General features: G+C 42.3%; 1 protein-coding gene across 8 annotated transcripts in view; it reads right to left on the reverse strand.

Moving 5' to 3' along the window:
* PAK1 (p21 (RAC1) activated kinase 1) overlaps positions 1-19,832 on the reverse strand; it is an 89,202-nt gene that overhangs the window by 39,857 nt on the left and 29,513 nt on the right. The window contains exon 2 of one of the 8 annotated variants that reach the window (XM_064644854.1): positions 9,014-9,092. The exons of 6 other annotated variants lie outside the window; for them this stretch is intronic. The gene's annotated coding sequence lies outside the window, so the exon portion shown is untranslated. Of the gene's footprint in view, positions 1-182; positions 206-9,013; positions 9,093-19,832 lie in introns of those variants that run through there. One more of the 8 variants, XM_064644857.1, reaches the window with a different exon arrangement.

Here is a 19,832-nt window from a genome sequence, read left to right on the forward strand (position 1 = left end):
GGTCAAGCCCTTTCCATCACATTAGGCTTGGATCCAAAACCACAGAGAGGCAATGCCAGCTTAAACTGCCATGTTAAAACGTAGCTTCGGTTGTTTCACAAATAATGGGCAGTGTCAGACAATAACCATTTCACAATCAGTGCCAGCTGTGCCCAAGTCCCTGGAATACACAATGAACTCACCTTACTTGTGCTCCACTACTCAAGCTTTGAAAGCTGCAGAGATCAGCCCCGGCCAATCCCATCCCTGGGTAGCAGCCTCCTCATTTTGACTGAGCATTTACCCATTTCTAGCAGTGCTTTTAAACAGCCCAAGAGAAATAAATTGCATCCATATTTAAGGGAAAAAAAAATCCAAGCTGAGAGAGAAAGAACCAAGAGTATCATTTTTAAAAGCTCTCAGCCCACAAATCATTCTCCTTATTTCCTCATCTCCAGAAGTGCTGTCTCCCTTCCCCCAGCTACATGACTGAACAAGCAAGTGTGCTGTTGCAAATGTCAGGACAGGCTCCCTTTTCCAGCACAGTACGGAGCAGCCTTGGCTCCAGTTCCGCTTTAGCTCACAAGAAGGCAGGGCTTCAACCACACCAGTCAAAGTAGTTGCTAGAGTCAGAGCTTGCTAAGCAGGGAGGGAAAAATAAAGGCCTCTTATGTTAAAGCATACCCAAAGCCCATATAAAGAGGTTTCCTGGAGGAAATCTGTGTTCCAGAGGAAATGACCAGATGCAGCATAAAGAAAATATATTAATCCACACAGTTAAACACACCCCCACTACTTTGCACCTAAGTTACTTGGCTCTGAGTCCTGACTACACATTAGCAGCAACAGCAACTGAAAGCAGCCAAATCATTAATCATTCTTCCATTCAAAAGTTTCCAATCCAGAGAATGTAGAGCAGAGGGCACAGAATTAAGCCCTGCTATCACCTAATGTGGAATAATTCACAGTACAATGTATTCACCTTTTAAATACATGTACATATTTACAAAAACTGCAGCTTGTTAAATGCAGAGATTTGCCATTTAGCAATGGGGGTGGGGGTAAGAAATATGTCATAAAACTAGAACATTGTCAGATTGAGTCAACAACATCCCATAGGCACAGAGGACACTGCAACACAGTGGTTAGCAAAAAGCCACAGTACGTAAACAGCTGAAAGTTTGTATTAACCTCTAAAAAGTGATTTTTTTCTGAGGTGAAAAAACACCTCACTGCAAAGAGGAAACCAATGTTCTTAACTCATTCAACTCTTTTGTGGCTGGGAAAGTAAAGAGCAAGAAGACAACCCAATTATCATTAGTGGATGAAGCCATCCAAGAGCCTCAATTAGACTGAAGGGAAAATGCCACAACAGTTCAGCGCTAATTGGAAATGCAAACATTTATCATCAGAGTAGCGCTCGCTCCTGTGTATAGCTTCATTGTGTTCACTGCAGCTAATGACAGTAGGAAACCCAGTGTTCCATAGTATTTATGTAATGACTGGCAAAGCTGTCACATTCCCTTAATTGCTAGCCAGGATTTTCATACTGGCAGTAGTTTTCAATTAAAGGAAATCGTAAAGATTGGTTCAGTTTCACATTGTTTCATTAAAGTTTTGGTTCTTCTTCTATGTTGGGGAAAGAGGAAGAATGAAGAGCCCTCCCTCTGCACTAGTAGACAAACTGAATTAAGAGAGAAGGAAAGCACTGTCAAACACCCAGAACCGCAAAAGCTAATTTACCATCAATAAAGACAAGCAATTTGAGAACTGCACATAAATCTGCTTCAGGTTTGCAATGATTACTCTTTCAAGTGTGATACATGTAGTGTTCTTAAGAGTAGTTCAGTTACAAGGCAAAATGAAAGAGCCTAGGGTTCCCCCCTAATTGAACTTTCACAGTAGAGCTTCCTTTGCTGGTAGAACATCAGCTCTGTGTTTATAATTATATGCTACCTAGCAAAATGCCCTATTCTACCTACTTTATAATTCCAGAACATACAGGAGTACCCATAGTGAGTACACTGTAGAAAGGCCTCACCGTCCCTAGACTTTCTTACTTGTACCAAATGGACTGCAGAGCATTCACTGGTCCATTAAGAATCACGATCACTTAATTTAATGAGTAGCAGTTTGTTTTTAGGAAGTACCATCAAGCCTTTTAGCACATCATTTACTCAGATTCCAGTCATACTTACTGTATGTCAGTAGAGAAAAGAAAGCTCCATAGGACTGGCACAAAGGAACTGCTGTTTCTGCAATATATTACAACCAAGTCTGCATTAGCGCTCAGTTAAATAAAGCCCATGAGCCAAGTGAACTATTTTTACACCACTGAACAAAAGGAAATATTACACCATCACTTATTACAGTGGCAGGCCCATTTTAAGGCACCATGTAATTAGGAATGGGAGTTAATTAAAAGACCAGATATAGTAGGCAAGGGTTTCCTCAACATCTCTGTGCAAGTCTTTCTGGCGCATGGATCTTCTTACCCTGTGTTCTTGCTACAACAACCCAAGCAACTGTAAGCAGGACACATGGATCTTCACTGAGACCCAGTTAAAACTCATTCTTTCTCAGGAAGCAGCCACATCAACTGCAGACACAAAACCCAACCCAGCAGCCTGATCAAGCTCCCACACACGGCCCTGTCAGCATCTGCAGCACGTGACTTGCTTCTTTCAATCCAATTCCCAGTGGACAAGCATCTACATCATACAATTAGAAACGATATGAACTGCAAATTCAGCAGAATTCAGATTTCACTGATGGATGGATTGCCAGTCTTCATGTTTTATTCATCTCAAGACTGCTTTGTCAGGTGGGTTGTATATCCTCTGTGTACTTAAAATGCTAAAAATCATTTTATGGTCACTACTGAGAAGCCAAGAACCTCTATAGACAACGTTGTACGTCTGCTAAGTGCTAGCCAAAACTCACCAGATTTCCAAAATGAAGATGACAACCAAAGACGGATGTTCTAGGAAGCCATAGGAGTCAAGGCATTTTGTTCAGTATAGTACTCCCTCCCACTGGTGAAGTCAGCTTGCTCAAGTTTCATGGCTACTTCCCACTAAGATCATCAGTGTATGAATTAGCCTCCCTAGGAGAGCATGCAGCAAATCCAGATGCAGTTTTCTGATCATCCTTCCCTAATTCCAATAATTAAGATTCAACGATGTTCACTATCAGCAAACTCTCGTAGAGGTTTCTGCTATCTACCCGTAACCCCAAAGTTTCCTCAGTGTTCAGGCACTCAAACCAATTCTCATTTCAGCACCCACCTCTGGTTACCTGACCACATTACCTCTCTCACCTATTGTGAATCCAAGGTAAGAGAGTGTAAAATGAGATACTTTACATTCTGTAGCTAGCACACTATAATTTCACCTCTCACCTTTACAGTAACAGATCTGTTTGCTAAAAAACTCAAGATACCAACAGGACAGTCAGTTTTCTGAAATCTCAGGGGTGGTCCCTAAGCATACCCAGGAGGAATGCTTGGGGGCTGCGCTTCTCAAAACAATTCTGTGCCCTCCACTTTGTGGTATTTACACCTTCCTCATGGAAGTGCTGCATTCCTTTTTACTGACACTAACATTTGTACACACACTGTGGCACAATGCCCTATCTCCCCCTTTCCTGTTCTTACACTCCTTGCAGAGGGATGCCGTGCAGTGACATACACTTGTTGTGGGAAAGGAACAAAGCATGACCTAGTGGCTTAAGTGAACTGTCTTCTTTGCAAGTATGGCTTCTTTCACTTTTCTTTCAATTGTTTCCTTTGACCTGATTTTTCATAGAATCATAGAAAAGGCTTGGGTTGGAATAGACCTTAAAAATCCTCTAATTCCAACTCCCCTGCCATGGGCAGCAATTCCACCCACTAGATCAGGTTGCTCAGGGTCCTATCCAACCTTTTCCTACATTCCTGGTTATTCTTGTACTGCTGATATTTACAGGTGTTGATTCACAGCCTCCCAAGATATGCATGTTTGGCTGCTTTTATTTTTAAGAAAAGTCTCTTGAGGCTGGAAATAACTCTTCTGTGAACACTTTTCAATATTTATCTAGTTTAATCTGAGGAGCTTAACTATTCTACTTTGACAAAAGCCTCAAAGTTTTAGCACTCTGTTGTTCTATTAAAATATTATAAAACAGACATCTAAACTTGTGGCCTGCTACTTTGTAAGCTCCCTTTTAGCTTTAAAAATAGAAGCTGGATTTGAGCCTAATATATATTCTTTAAACTTTCAACATGGTTTGAATTTACATACCCACAGGTGAAACTTCCCCTGAGGGTTTCAATTCTTAAAGACAATTAAAAAACTGCAAAAAAAAAATGCTTTATTTCTGACAAAGCTGAACTAAGATATCTTAAATAGAAGTGCTCAAATCCCAAATCATGACTTTTTGAAATGGGCTCTCAAAAATAGCCCTGAGCAATTAAGCCCACAATTCTGTCATTTTAGTATCTTATGTTATCAGCAGACAGCTTCCATCTCAGATCTGAGATGATGTATTGTCTCCAACCTCTGCTCCACTGGCTCCTAACCTTTTCTTCCCCATGGAGCACCTGTAGTCTACGTATTTCCCTGGAGATTCGTTAACTGCTCCTTCCTCAAAGGCTGAGATTATTGGCATTTTTCTCAGTCTACATTTCTAAGCACTTAAAAGACCTGTCAGGACAGAGAAATAAATAAATACAGAAAAATAACAATTCATCATTCTCTCTGTCAAAACATCGTAGGTAAAGAGAAGACCTAAGTTTTGGCTAATGTCTTTAAAGACCATTTTCCATCCTGCATGTCTGTAAATCACTTACAGAGCATTTCACATCCTCTTTTAATGAAAGTATCCCAAGGGAGAAGGTGGATTAGAATATTGGTATCTCTAATTTAGAAGGTAAATATCCAACAACAACAAACCAGAGCTGTATGTATGCTCAAAACAATCTAGTTAGAATTCTATTTTAATTAAAAATCAGTCAAATAATTCTATTATGCTATGGATTGCTTTAGGTGTGGTTCCAATCCAGCACATCTTTTTTTAATATTTTAGTTCCACACTCTGATAAAATAAAAGCAGCATACATGGTCACCCACCAGTGTGACCAGCGGGTGGAAGAAGGTGATTCTCCCTCTCTGCTCCACTTTGGCAAGACCCAACCTAGAGTGCTGCATCCAGCTCTGGGCTCCTCAGCATAAGAAGGACTTGGACCTGCTGGAGTGAGTCCAGAGGAGATCACAAAGATGCTGAGAGGGCTGGAGCACCTCTGCTATGGACAAGCTGAGACAGTTGTGTTTGTTCAGCCCGGAGAAGAAAAGACTCCGGGGTGGCCTTAGAGCTACTTCCAGTACCTGAAGGGGCTACAAGAGAGCTGGAGAGGGACTTTTGACAAGGGCATAGAGTGACAGGACAAGGGGGAATGACCTTAAACTGAAGGAGAGCAAGTTTAGATTAGATATTAGGAAGAAATCCTTTCCTATGAGGGTGGTGAGGCACTGAAACAGGCTGCCCAAGAAGCTGTGGATATCCCATCCTTGAAAGTGTTCAAGGCCAGGGTAGATGGGGCTTTGAGCAACCTGATAATAGTGGAAGGCAGTCTCCACAACAGGCGGTTGAAACTAGATGATCTTTAGGGTCCCTTCCAACACAAACCATTCTAGGATTCTATGAAATCCAGTATTCCCACTCTTGACCCAACTACCTGCAAACATCACATCAGAAAGCATTTCTTATTTCCTCCTATTTTCCCCTTTTGGCTCCTTTGTTAAAAAGTAATATGCAGCTCTTCTACAACTGCACAATTTACATAGTTTTGTTTTTAAAAACAGAGAAAAGAAATATTTCAAACATAGTCTCATTTCTGGTTTTGCTCTTACACGGTCTATGGGACCCTGCTGCATAACAAGAATTTTATTCATAGGAAACAGAAGCAGCCCAGCTGCCAGAGCCAGTTACCTGCCTGTATGACTGAACTGGGGAATCTGGGAGAAGGAGCAGGGCAGAGGTCTGTAGTACAGAAGAGTGTGGATGTATAAACATGCATATACAAACATACATGTGTGTGCACACGTGTATGTGTGCAGGTGTGTAGATAATTTGCACCACCCAAGTTACTCACTTATTTTGTTTACTCCCAAATAGTCTGTATCATATGATCATTTATAAACACAATTATCCTAAAGTGATATAAAGTCCTAAGAAGAAAAAAAAGTTGTAGAAAGTTATAAAGTACAACAGACAGCTCTGAACTCGTTTAATTTGGTATTGCACATTGCCCAATTACTTCTGTAAGTATCCACACACCAAATCTTGTTTCTATTAACTGCAATCTATATTAAATTATAAAATAAATAAACCAATTCCCTAGAAGCATATAAACAAGGTTGTTGCCCAAATCCATGCTGACCTCATGCACACAGGTTATTCAACCACTACCATTCACTATACTGAAATACACTTGGGAATTAAACAAGAAAAGAAAAGAAAGATACTTCTTGAGCCCATTTTCTCTTCTAAGACACTTGTGAGAGGGAAGGCTGGATAGCTCAGAAAAGGCTAACCTCACAATTTCCCCTCAGGCTTGTGCTGAAGAAAGAAGAGATTCGAGGTCTTGCAATTCCAGAAATAGAAATCCTCCTCTGCAGACATTTTATTCTACCAGGTCAACACACAGAATACAGTGGTGGGTCCCCAGACACCATCTTCACCACTCCTTATCCTGCTGAGCCTTCCAGTCTGCCAAACTGAAACTAACAATGCCTCTGGCTTATTGGGAGGTGGAGAAGATGTCAACAGACAAAAGTAATAAAGTTCCTGAACCGCTTAGACTATCTTCACATTATTTATTTGTAGCATTTGAGTGTAGAAGTCGAAGGAACTGGTGGGTAGAAACAGGTTTTGCTCATCCTAATATTTCATACTAAGACTAAACTTCAGCTGTGAAGCTCTCTTGCCGCTACTACTGCCTGCATCCTTCAAATATCGTTGGGAGACAAGGCAGGATGGCTGAATGTTGTGAACATGCACATGATTATGAAGAACTGAGAAGATTTTCCTTATTACAGGCTTTCCATAGCCTTAAGAAAGTTTGCCTGAGGAGACAAAAGCTCACTTCTTGCTGCTTGGACAGAGGGGTAGACCCAGAATGTGTAGAAGTGGCGGGTGAGTGACCTTTACACTCCAGAACAAAATCACTACCAAAGCAGCAAGGTCTTTAGTTGAACCTGCCAAATTTTCACAGGACAGAGTCAGAAAGCCACAACAACTTGGCTTTGCATGCCCACAGGATTAAGCACAGCCATCCAACACCAAGCCATGCCACAGTCCTGCAAGATCAGGATCACTGCTGGGCTACAGCTTGGTAGTCACTAGGGCTGTCCAAACTCCATCCCACTTACACACACAAACCCAGCACAGAATATTGCAGCATGAGGCCACAGGACCACATGGCAAGAGCACCTCTGAAGACAGACTCAGGCAGCCATATGAGTAGAAAGCTGACCGAAGAGGTAATATTTGGTTTGAACCTTCTCTGTATCATTAGTGCTTGCACTAATTACAATAGCCAACAGTAGCAGTCACCCTGATGGGGGGCTGAACAATAGTGACAGAGCTGTCAACTGCATTCAAAGAACCAAATCTTTAAGGAGTTCATCGTTTTGGGGCCAGAACAGAATCCATACAGCAAGATGCACAGGATTGCAGCTTTTTTTAGGGCAGAAAGCTTGAGAGAGTAAGTACAGCTGACGCAGACATTAAAAAATTAAGCGCGTTTTCCTATTTCTCAGGGGGATTTAAACAGCAGGTGAGTGGGGCTGGTCTGTGGGACACGACCCTTTTTTATTTCAGCTATTTAGATGCAAATTGTTTCCCCTCCCTCCCCCTCTCAACACCATCTGTTAGCCCAGAGGTTTAGACTGTGCCTAGGATGTAGCTTTTGGGGGAGGGGGATATAGATAAAGCACTGAGAGAATTTCAGTTGATGCCCCTATTGCCTCTGGGGTACAGTTTTGGAGAGAAAAAAAAAAAAAACAAAACACTTTGTCATACTATTAATTAAAAATAGGATTTTTCTCTCATTCTATTGCACTTTTCTTACCAACCCCATGGATTTCCTACCCTAGAAAGCATTCCTTGTCCAGCTTTTGGTCAACAAGCCACATTATATAGGGACATTTATAGCAGGTTGCTATGGTGTTAGCAAAGGGCATGAGCTGGTACTGCAGGAAGTATCAGAGATTCAAGGAATTAAAGTCCTAAATAATAATAATGATGTCCTTCACTACAAGGCAGAGTATTTAATGTTCCTTTAGTGCTAGTGAAGCTACCTCATCTCTGTCTGACTTTCCCAAGTGAACAGCAATGTACTTTCAAGAACTGTGGAAAGATTTGATTCATTAAACACTTCACCCAGGGCCCTGGATTCTTCATAAAGGCAAGATTACGGGTGACAGCACAGAGGGCACTTTCAGGAATCTTGAAGATGATACAGTATTGAGAGCTGTGGCTGACAGACCAGATGGGTCTGCTGCCACTCAGAGGGATATGGACACAGTGAAGAAATGGGCCAACACAACCTAGTGAATTTCAACAAAGGAAAATGCAAAGCCCTGATGCTTGGGAGCATGGACTGGGAACCAACTGGAAGAAACTAAGCAAAAAGCAGAGAAAGACATGAGATTTCTGGTGGACACCAAGTTGACCATGAGCCTCCAAAGCACCTTTGTAGCAAACAAGGTCAACTAGCACAGTATCTGAGCTGCATTAGGAAAAACAAATACCAGCAGGTCAAGGGAGGGGGTCCTTCCCCTCTGCTCAGGGGTGGTGAGACACATCTGGAGTGCTGGGACAAGTGCGTGCCTCCCCTGTACAAGAGAAACGCGGTCATACTGGTGAGAGTCCAGCAAAGGTCCACAAGGATGATTAAGAGACTGGAGTATCCGGCATATGAGGAGAGGCTGAAAGAGCTCTTCAGCCTGCAGAAGAAAAAGTTCAGAGGGATCTTATCAATGAGCATAAATACCTGATGGAGGTGTAAAGAAGATGGAACAAGGCTCCTCTTGGCGGTATCCAGCAACAGGACAAGAGTCAATGGGCACAAACTGAAATACAGGAAAATCCATTTAAATGTAAGATCAACAAACCTCACAACAAAGACACACTGTTTTTCAGTGCAGGTGGGGCAGAGATGGACACAAAACCACAGAACAAGTTGCCCAGAAAAATAATGGAGTTTCCATCCTTGGGGATGCTCAAAACCCCACTAGACATGACCCTGAGCAAACTGTTCCAGCTGCCACCACTTTAAGTGGGGGGTTGGACTAGACTACCCACAGAGGTTCCTACCAACCTCACCAATTCTGCAATTACAAGCACACAAAGTGAAAGGGAGGCTTTAAAGGAAAGAGATACATAAAATCATTCAAAATACTTGTCTGAAGCAAGCGTTTTTACTCCTCAGCATCCAAGGCCCCAGTTTAGTGATGAAGACAAATTAAAAGAGGTGGTAACAACCTTGAGCAGAAAATCCGCAGAAGAGTTGGATCAGTACTACAACACCCTCTTTATTAATTTTAACATGTGGAGTACAGTCCTGGTACTTGGGAGATGCAAGCTCTTGTCCCAGATCTCACACAGACCTCATTTGTGATCTTGGAGGGGGAAAGTGCAAGTACTTCTTGTTTGCTCTGCCCTCCTTCAATCAGTCAATAACCTCTTTAAAGGAAAGGCAATTCAGGTAGTTACAGAGCACAGAGCATGAAGAAAACCCCTTCCAGGTGCTTCTGCTTCTTCAGTTAGCACGAGAAACACATTTTCAGTTAAAAAAAAAAAAAGAAAGAAAAAAAGAGAACTGTGTATGCAATCCTGATGGCAAACCCAATGGCAGAAGGTGAAGAGGGCATGGAGGAATGCAAAAACCCTTCCTTCCTCTTAGAGTCCAGATGATGGGACAGAGAGTTCTCCTGAGCTTGAAATATGAAAGGCAGAGACCATCTAAGGGGAAGTGCATATGGTGGTGCATCCCCCTCCTCCCCCCCCGGCTGCACTATGATCCGAGAAATGCTCAGAAGGAAGAAAATGCCATGTAGGCTTCAGCGCTCCAGTTGCAGCTGAGCAAGTTCTTAGGCTACCCTGGCACAACATTCAAGGCTGACACCAAGATGGGCTGTCAAACTTTAATGGTGATGCTCCACTGAGGTGAAGGAAAGGGGCTCTTATTTCAGCTGAGAAAGCTTCCTGACAGACAAGGTTTGCACAGCAACATTTTCTGAAGGGGTTTGGCCCATTTTTCTTTTTTTTAGTGTTGGAATATTGTTTGGTTTCTTAAGTGTTCCCAAAACAAATACAACATCTTCCCTCTTTCTTGCATAGACAGAAGAGGCCAGAACAGTGCATGATCTCAACTACTTGGTGACAGTCAGGAACTTCAGGTACCTAATTTCAAACTATTAACTTGTAAAATACATTAAATTCAATTTTACTGGAAAGCAATATACTGACAAAAGTTGCAGGCATTTCATAGAAACATTTTCCTACCAAAAAAACCCCCAGTTATCTGAGCAAACAGTGTTTCAATAAATTTGTGCTGATATTTTGAAAGAACTTAAAGTTTTCATTTTTAAATAAAAGAGGTAATATTTTCTCCATTTATGAAAAGCAGAGTTTTCAGAACATCAGTGTTTCTCCTACAGATTGAGAGTCTTTTTCATCCACTGCTCTAAATCACCAGATAATTTCTGTTTCCAGACCTCTGGCATTTCACCAGCATCTGAAGAATCTAAAGAACAGTTATGGGATATGTTTTTAGTTAACCAACTTCTTGTTCACAAACTTAAACACATGTATAAATTTTAAGGGCTGCAATCCTGCAGTTTGATTTCTAATACAAGATATAGACACCAAGTCTCAGTCTACTTGACTTTAAAAAGACATGTAGGTCACCTTCGATAGCTAAGGGGTACTTGGTCTTAATGCCAGCAAGCCACCCACTGAAAACAGTGGGAGTTTGGCCCAAATTAGGATTTCAGGATTTATCCCATAATGCCCTATAACACTTCCCACACAGTAATACCTGACAGCTTCTGAAAATTCACAAAATGTGAGGGACATGCCAACACCATCACAGATGAGTTTTCCAAGGGTGTATTTTATAACAATTGAATCTAAGCAATACCTGTCTGCATATGCACATATTCTTGCAATTCCAAGGGGGTTTAGCATGCTGATTTCAAAAGCACAGCAGCTAAAAACACCTCTCCTAAAGCTACTCAGTGCCAAACAAACACGACTTCTAAAAGCAAAGAAGTCATGCAGCAGTTACATCCAGGACATCACTTAACTTGTGCGATAATCCCCCCACCTTTGGTTCTCTGTTGTTACTCATGAGTAGATAGGTATAAGACAGATGCTTTTCTAGAACCTCTTTCCAGCACTACCTAAATCCTCATCTTTTCCCACAGATTCCTCCGGAACTGCCCTAAAATAACTACTGTCATCTCCAGCACGACCTGGGACAAGGTGGACAGGTTTACAGTCAGGAAGCACCAAGGTCCAAGAGGCCAATCGCTGCCCACGTAGCATCTTTGAGTCCAAATCTAATGGCATGAATGCTCAGGAAACCAGTGTACTACTGGTTGATGATCTTTCCCATCCCTTTTCCACACCCTTAACAGGTAATTATTGACCAGATAAGTATATGCTAGAGCTGAGCATTAATCCTGGGGGAAACATGTCTACGAGCTCTGTTCAACCCAATCTGACTTTTATCCTGTGGGGAGCCAAGCAACAACCACTTCATGTATTCCATGAGCCAAAGGCTTCATACAGTATTGTTGCTCTGAATGGGGGGCGTGGATCCTGCCCAAACTGAAGTCACTGCTATCACAAACAGCATAGGGTCTGTGGCATCTAACTCTTAAAAAGATCCTTTATTTGGATCCCTGGAGGCACCAGGGGCTTTCACACAACAGAATCAACATCTACAGTGCAAGTCAGATAGTAACCCTGTAAATAATTAGTGCAGCAACTGGGATACAATAGGTAAGAAGTAGAGCTTCTTCAGCTATCCCAGCAGCTCCCTGACAACAACCAAAAGAAAATAACCCAAACAAATTAAAAAAAAAAAAAAAGTTTAAAAGATAGTCAAGGACAGTGGGGCTTTCAAGGATTGAAACATGACTCATTTTGGAACAAGAGTACCACTAAGCAGACATTGCTGAAAAGACAAGACAGGTTTCACTTTAAAAGCAGCACTTAGTTATCAAATGACAAGTCTTCCAGATTACTTGGTATGCTTTCCTTTTGCCCCGAAACTAATCATTTTTAAGAGGATCCAAATGCAGGAGAAGGAAAGAAGCCTGACTCAAGGGGGGGGGGGGAGAGGAAATAGCAAAAAAAATCCCATAGTTGTCATGTTTATGACTTACATTCACTAGACAGGAAATCTTTAGAGCAAGCAAAAGCCTGTCTGCCCTTCACTTCACAAACCCTTGATATCATAACCACATTTGTAAAATATTGCTTTCTTGAATGATGCAAATTAAAAGGCATAAGTAATCCTCTGACATACTATTGAAAACCACACACTAGCACAAAATAGCATTTTATCACATGCAAGTCCATTAAACTATTATTTACAGTGCAATAAATAGCATCCACACAGATAGTACTGTCACTGCTGAGCAGAAAACTTAGGAAATTCCTTGTCCGTGGCCTTTGGGGTTTGAGTGAGAGAAGTTGAACTGCTCCTGCTTGGAGCAGGGTTTTGTCCTACAGAAATACTGCAGTATCTCAGCTAACACAGCAACTATCCTGCAATTATCACATACCCTTTATAGTCAATGGGACCTTTCACCTCAAAAGTAATTTTTAAGGCAAAAGCAGAGGAAAGCTTTTCAAACAATGATTGTGAAAGGACAAAGAGAAGAGATGGTGCATTTATACGGGTCAGTAAGGCACTCATTGAGACAACTGTGGCTGAGGATGGTCATGGGAGACCACTGTTCATAGGCCACACCCAAAAGTGCTTTAATTTTCATAGAGTTAATGCAGTTGTCAACCACTCAGAAAGAGCCCCAGACGAGAAGGCAGCCTGACAAGCCAGAATAAGACACCCAGTTGGCTCCACAGTCTGGACAAAAATTTACTTCTCTAAAGCTTTTTTATTTTCCGTTCCTCTTCCAGAGTTAAAATTGGAATGGTATCAGTTGCCCTTTCCCAAATGGAAAGCCCTCTGAGAACAAACAAGATTTTTTGAAGCAACTACACAGATCAGAGCTTGCTGCTTATATATCTGTGTTCAGGGCATCCGCAGGGTAGTCTTGGGATCAGAGCAGAGCTACAGTTGGATGTTATCCAGAGGTATTTTAGGAGAACAGAATCAAATTGCCACACAAACATAATTGCCAAGTTTCAGTCTAATGTTTCAGCAATTTGCTTGACATGTTTAATTTCACAGGGCAGATTGGTAGAGTATTATTTTGGTTTTATTAATATGTCCAAGTTCCCTAACAGTGTTCATATCTTTAGTAAGGGACAGGATTCCTTCAAGTTCTGCTTTTGATAACAGAAAGCATTACAAATTTTTCATGCAGCCTGGAAAAAATATTTGGACACACTGAGTTTAAGGCAGTCAGTGAGAAAGATGAAAAGCAGTATTCTTACATTATCTACACTTCCCAAAACCTACAAATCCGGAGCAGAGAATGTTTGGTCCTCTGCCTTCTCTTCAGAAGTCCATTCAGAAAGCTGGCCTTCCAGACATTTGTTGAGTATCTAGTCACTGCACTACCTGATGCTTTCAATCTTTCAGCCCATACAGAGCTAAATCATCTACCAACAAGATTTCCCTGCCTCCTACCCCACAGTATTTAAAAGAGTTCAAATTCTGATCCCTTCTGAAAAGGCTGCCCAAGGTTACCATGTTTCTATGTTTCCGTCACCAACTCTCTGCCCACCCAGCTCTTGCCCCATGTTCCTCTCTCCATTTCCAAGCCTTGCAGTCATCTCACAGCATCCCAGAGAATACACTGAGAGGATTCTGAGTGCATCAATACGCATTCAGATCACCTGTTGAACCCCCAAGGCATTGACTACCAGAAAATCCAGAGTGAGGAGTCAGTGTCTATGATTTCCTCTTCACCATTTTTTTTAAAGATATTTTTGTCCCAATTCCCATAGAATTGCAATGTCCCTTAAAGAGGACTATTTTCTCACAGAGCTACATGAGAATTCAGGTTTCAGAGTAAAGCTAAGCTATCAAAAAACTAAGTTGCTTATACATCTTTTTTCTATCATAGAGCAGATAGCAAAATATTGTTTATTAGACTCTGCACATGTGAACTGTGCCTCTTAAAGACTGCAGAGGTAACAAATGAGTAAAGTTTTAATCTAGAAAGTGAGAAGATAAGAGATTTAATTAAAGAGATTACAGAGCTCTTAACCAATTAAGAACTGAGCTCAACCTTCAGAAGCCTGTCATTTGGATTATTAATTTTTTTAATATGAAAAGGCTGTATCACAACATTGAGCTTCAAGCCTAAGAGTGTTTTGGTCTGAAGATGATTGACCATAGCAAAAAAATCAAGTAAAGAGTGTGAAAAATGGCCTGAGATTTATTTAGCAGGTATAGGATTCCAAGCACCAGCTTGATAACTAGGTTGAACATCCACAGGCTCTGCAAGTCCCAGACTACAGTCCCCTGGAGTTGCCAAAAACCCATTTTGTCTCTAGCTCTCTGAAGTTCTCTCCCTTCTTGAATCCTTGGAGAAGGGCATTATTTCTGCTCTATTCCGCTTTGCATGGGATTTCCTGTAAGTAGAAATTTCCCCTTTCCCCTTACTTTTTGGCATGATCCTCACACGGGAAGACAGGTTTTAAAGACAGCTCAAGTCTGTAAGAACCTTTCTATTCTACAAGTGAGATGAAGTGCTCCAAAGTCATGCTCTATGTAGTGACAGAAATTAAGATTAATTTTCTCAGAGCCCTGCAGAGTCTATAAAAATAATTCAAGTTTTCAAGTCACATACGCCACTGACCTCATCAGCCTCATGGGCTTGGAGCAGTTTCTGAAGAGCGGGTCACACTTCTGCAGGTGACCTCCAAGCCTTGGGCAAGAACACTGCTGGCCAGAGCTGTGACAATGCAAAAGCAACAGGCATCACTTGAGCAGAATGTGTCCCACAGGCCAACAGTTTCTGCTCACAGATCCCAAGAGAACTCCATTAGCGATATCAGAGGAAATATTTTTGCAGAAATCCACTCACGCACACAAAGGTGGAGAAAGAAATGGCACTCAAGCCATTGAGTAGCTCTTAAGGCTACTTTGCTTGCTCTTGTACTAGTTAGAGAAGCCCACAGCAGCTCAGACCTTGGCATAAACATGAGCCACTCACATACACTGTGGCCTTTCAGGACCTGAATGGTGCCTAAGAGCAGTCTGGAGAGGAACTGTTTACAAGGGCATGTAGTGATAGGACAAGAGGGAATTGCTTCAAACTGAAAGAGGGCAGGTTTAGATTTGGTACCAGGAAGAAATTTTTTACTGTGAATGTGGTGACACACTGGAACAGGTTGCTCAAAGAGACTTTGGATGCCCCATCCCTGGCACTATTAAAGGTAGGATGGGGCTTTGAGCAATCTGCTCTAGTGGAAGGTGTCCCTGCCCACAGCAGGGGGGTTGGAACGAGATGATCTTTAAGGTCTTTCCAACACAAACCACTCTATGATTCTATGATACATACCCTGAGCTCCAGGCAGCTTGACATGATTAAACCACGATACTGCCCACGCTCCAAATACACCCTCAATGGTAGCAAAGACTGAGCTACAAAGACAAGCACAGACCCAGGTGACAGAGATTTCAATGCGATAGCATGATTTCAACAGATGTTCAAGCACAGCCCCAGTTTCCTCTAAAAATTAGGGGCTTCAGTGAGATATTTCATGTAGTTAAACCTATACAAAGCCTTGAGTCACTTGCTGGGTCACAATCCAGCTGATTCCAAGAATCTGTATGCAGGCTACTTACCCAGAAATTAACCTACTGTCTCGGAAAGCGTTGCTTAATTTAGAAGAGTGATTACTTACAGCACCTGCTGCTAGCCTCACAGCCTTTGATATGCCAGCTTCTCCAAAATTAATGCTAAGTCTTCTAAAACTATTTACATAAGTAATTAAGGAAAGAACTAAAAAAACAGTGCTAAATGTATAACATAACAATCAGCTGGGTTATCAGCAGCAATTGAAACTGTAATTTCCAAAGTAAATAGTGTGACTTAAGGCAGTTAGAGCTGAAGCTGCACAGTCAGTCCTTGTGGCAGACTCCCTTCCTCAGCCAGGCATAAACAGAAAATGCACTGCACAGGAGACACACACCAAATTGTGTACGTGTATGACACCACCACCTCAGAAGAAGCATCATACAGCAGGAGAACCTTTGCAAAAGAGGTGTCTTGGCTTTAAAGCCACATTACCTGTAGGCTTTAGGTTGAAAGCAAAGCCCACAATAGGCTTGTCATGCAAGTGTACAGCCTCTTGCACTAATTGAGGGCTGAAGTCAGCAGGCAATGGAGAGAGGAAAAGAAGTTAAAAAAGAAGGACCAGAGATAGTCCAGCAAAGGACCGTGAAGACGCTGAGGGGACTGGAGCATCTTTTCTATGATGAAAGGTTGACAGAGCTGGAACTGTTAAGCTGAGAGAAGGCTCAGGAGGATCTCATCAGTGTACATAAATACTTTCAGGTTCTTGTCAGTGGTGCCTAGTGATAGGACCAGAGGCCATGGGCATGAATTGAAACACGGGACCGTCCCTCTGAACATCAGGAAACACTTTTTTACTGTGAGGGTAACCAAGCACTGGCACAGGTTACCCAGAAAGTTGGTGGAGTCATCATCTTTGGAGATACTCAAAAGCTGTCTGAGCACTGTCCTGAGCATCTGGCAATGGGGAGCTTTGCTTGAGCACAGTGGGTTGGGTCAGATGACCTCTGGAGTTCCCTTCCAATCCCAATCACTCTATGATTCTGTGAAGACACGTACCTAAAGGTGTACAGGCACCAGGAAGACCCCTTCAATGGTTTCAAGAGGCAATGCAAACCTCCCAAATCTTCCTTCGCGAAGCCTAGCCATGGCAAACCTTTACCTTCATTTTAACTACTGAATGCACACTTTTACTCTGCTTGAAAAACAATGAAATTTCAGTAATGGTAGCTGAGATATTGCATGCTTCCTTTCAGGAGAAGGAGAGGTTCAGAATTAAACGTGTAACCCTTTACCATACAGGTCCGTCTCAGAGAAGAGTCAGCCTGCTTACTTGTGTGCACGGAAGTTGGAAGGAATTCAAATTTGGGGGCTTATTTCTGTTCTTAAACAAGACAGAGGTTATTTGCAAAAATTCAGCCGGGATCTTAAAACTCACTTCATGTACTGAAAAGGACCTTTTCAGCAGCCTGAAAACATCCACCAGTCTGTCTGCTTCCTCCCCTGACCCATATATATCAAACTATAAAAGCCGCCAAGTGGCCTACACAAAAAGGTTTGCCTTTTAGGAGGCAGAACAAAGAACATAACATTCCTGTCTGAGTGCAACAAAAACAGTTTGAACAAGGTTTCAAAAGGTTGCAGTCATTACAGCCTCACAGAACTAGAGGCACCCAGTTGCAATTCAAGCTACGCAGCTCATCCCTCTCAAGCCCAAAACCTTGGCTAAGTTTGCAGGTCTTTTGGGGACACTAAGCAAAGTACCAGAGTGCCTCAGCTCCAGACACTGGCTGTCTCAGAAGCCAAAGCAAGCAAAGTAAAACTCAAAGAACTGAGGCTTAGGAGATCTGTGTAGGCAAAATCTGACTTCACCCATCACTTTGCAGCTGCGTAGCAGTCCCAGAAAGTATCTCACTTCATATTATTCCTTAGGATGTTCTTATTTCAGTGTTTATGGCTTATATATTGAAGCATCTTCTAATCTGTGCAGCTTTCAAAAAGAACCAACTATCTGCTGTTTCACTGTAAGATGAATTAACGAAGGCTTGGTATAAAGAAACAGCCTGAAACTGTTTTGGAAGGGAAAATGAGCACAAGTTTCTGCAGAAAAGGATAATACTCCTCATTCCCCCACCCCCTTGGCCAACTCTGCCTCCACTAGAGGCTCACAAAATTTCAGGATTTTTTTTGAATTTTAAGCAGTGCACAGAAAACCATTCCTCCATAAAACACTACTCGGTGATAAAAGATTACTGATTTGTGGGAAGGAAAAACATCTGCTGGGTAACACAGGACACCTGAAAGTGCACAATACCCTTGTATAAACTGAGGACACACTTGAAGGGAGTTGAGAAAGGTCACACAAGTTTACAGCAGTGGAGAAACACCTCCTGTGGGTTTCCAGACTTCTGTTCTGCTGCGGTTCTGCATTTTCTGTTTCCACCCTCAACCCCCTGCTAATTTTGCAAGCAATCCAGAGCAAGGCACAGAGCAGGGATCTGCTGCTGGGGCAGGCTGCCAGGCAGAAGCTGCTGGGGCTGGTACCCGCTCAGAATGGAAAGAGCTCAGAGAGCAGGAGGAACTGGCACCGCTCTGCCATCCTTATCCATCTCCTGTGCAACTTCCCCAATCAGGGACGTTGTCACTGCTCACTATCTTTTTCCTTTCCACCTGAACAAGCCTTGCAGGTTTGTTCCTGGTTCAAGCTACCAAGTGATTACAACACTTTACCCTACTCCCTATAGGCACCAGTGGCACGAAGCAGAGATCTGGATTACTGCTCCTGGCACAGCTTAGTGTTCTTGTTCTGACCATGTATGCCAGGAATGGGACTTCCATTTCACAGAATCACAGAATCAGTAAGGTTGGAAAAGGCCTTTAAGATCATCAAGTCAAACCATCAACCCAGCACCACTGCATTATTCACAATTAAACCATGTCCTCAAGTGCCATATCCAAATTTTTTGAACACTCCTGGGGATGGTGATTCCACCACTTCCCTAGGCAGTGGTTCCAATGCTTTACAACCCTCTCCATGGAAAAAAAAATTCCTAATATCTAATCTAAACCTCCCCTGACACACCTTTTGAGGTCGCTTCCTCTTGTCCTGTTAAGATGATGGAAATGTTCAGGCCTCACTCTCTAAAAAAACATTTCACCATCAGAAACTCCTCTATAGTTTCTGCACTCTGAGGTGCTTAAAGCCTTCAGCACATTCTTTCAGATTGACGTGACTGACACTGACCTTGTTTCCCACTGCCCTCAATCTAACTGATTCATCCAGGCTGCATCTGGCAAGTCGACCTCCACTTGAAGCACATGCTCCAAGCTACAAAATCAGCCCAAAGCACAGCACATCCAAGCTGTGACACGACCATCAGATTCCTTTCTGTCTAAAGTGCACTCATTTACAATGCTCTGCTGAACAGCTGAAGGACATCTATTCCAACAGGCTTATCTTTGCCCCACCTCCTTGCTGATCTGCTCCTACAAAGTGTTTACACCCTTTATAGGAGACTGATGGCAGATGCCCATCTGGGGCTGCAAAGCCCCTGCATCACCAATTACTTCCCATCAATTTTACATCCTAAACACTTTTCAAATTGATGGCATGAACTACCACTTCAATAAAACATTAAGAGTTAAGCATCAAAGCCCTCCTTTGATTCACCTAAGATGACTACTTATTCTGATAAGAGCAGCCAAATTTCTAGACACTCTATAGAGACAGCTCTCGGGGCAGAAGCAGAAACAGAACAAAAGCAACATAGCCCTCATGGAGTGTCATCAGTGTTTGCCTGACTTAACACAGTAAAAAGGAAAGGTATCTGCCCTCTGAAGGGCAGACATGCCAAACCTCTCTAG

This window comes from Pseudopipra pipra, chromosome 2 (assembly GCF_036250125.1).
Source record: "Pseudopipra pipra isolate bDixPip1 chromosome 2, bDixPip1.hap1, whole genome shotgun sequence".
Lineage (NCBI taxonomy): Eukaryota > Metazoa > Chordata > Aves > Passeriformes > Pipridae > Pseudopipra > Pseudopipra pipra.